The sequence below is a fragment of the Capsaspora owczarzaki genome (assembly GCF_000151315.2).
Source record: "Capsaspora owczarzaki ATCC 30864 unplaced genomic scaffold supercont2.1, whole genome shotgun sequence".
Lineage (NCBI taxonomy): Eukaryota > Filasterea > Ministeriida > Capsasporidae > Capsaspora > Capsaspora owczarzaki.
Genome location: NW_011887292.1, coordinates 2,809,729 through 2,810,899, shown reverse-complemented (window position 1 = coordinate 2,810,899; position 1,171 = coordinate 2,809,729).

Sequence of the window (1,171 nt, the reverse complement as noted above, 5' to 3'; positions counted from 1 at the left end):
CAGTCGACAGCAGACGACAGTGCACTCGGACCATCGCATTTGCGTGAATTCTCGTTTGCGAAAGAGCTCAGCTCCCGCGAGACCAATTGGAAGGAAAGGCTTGGTCGCTTCGATTTCGTGATCCTCCATATCGATGGCTCGCGTAATGGAGCGGCGGATGCTTTGTCGAGGACGGGAAGTGGTGCAACTCCACAACCCACTCGCCTCGAGCCCATCCTGCCCCCAGCCTTTTCACCAAGATCGCTGCCCCTGTCACACGTGCGCAAGCGGTCGGTGATGCTACCCAGGGTGCTGGTGCAGCGCCTGAGCGTGCCCGTGCCCCTCGAGTGACATTTGCGCCGCAAACGCACATAATCCCGAGTTCGCCTGCCACGCATGATCACGACGATGCATTAGCAACCGCCGATGCTGGAGTAGCAGCGCCTGACACCCCAGCAGCTACTCACAGTGCGAGCGAGCTTCCAACCGACTTGGTTGGGAAAATTCGTCTCGAGACTGCTGTGGATGCGCAAGCGTCGCTGTTGGCTGCGGCCCCACACTCGCGCTACGTCTTGGCTGACGGCCTGCTGCGAAAGGATGGCCGACTGTATGTCCCGGAAAGCATGAGGTCCACTGTCCTCTTCATGCGACACGACGCAGAGTTGGCTGGTCATGGCGGCGAGCTGAAAACGCTTGAGCTGGTTCGTCGCGACTTTGCCTGGCCAGGCCTGCGTGCCTATGTGATTCACTATGTGGCTACGTGTGACATGTGCCAACGTGTCAAGGTCCCGCGGCATGCGCCGTACGGACTGCTGATGCCAATCCCCGCTCCCAAGCGACCGTTTGGTGACTGGGCGGTGGATTTTATCACTGATTTGCCACCGGACCAAGGTTTTGATGCGCTCCTGGTCTGCAAAGACCGACTGACTCGCATGATTCACCTGATTCCTTCGGTCAAAGCGATTACAGCGCGAGCAACTGCAAAGTTATTTTTTGACAATGTGGTTCGCCATCATGGCCTGCCTGACCGCATTCTCAGTGACCGTGGGCCCCAGTTCGCAGCCAAAGCGTGGCGTGACTACTGGCGAGGCCTTGGTGTGGAGCTGGCGCTGAGCAGCGCGTATCATGCCGCTGGCAATGGTCTGGTTGAGCGAGCCAATGCCAATGTTGAAACTTATCTGCGCGCGTACAT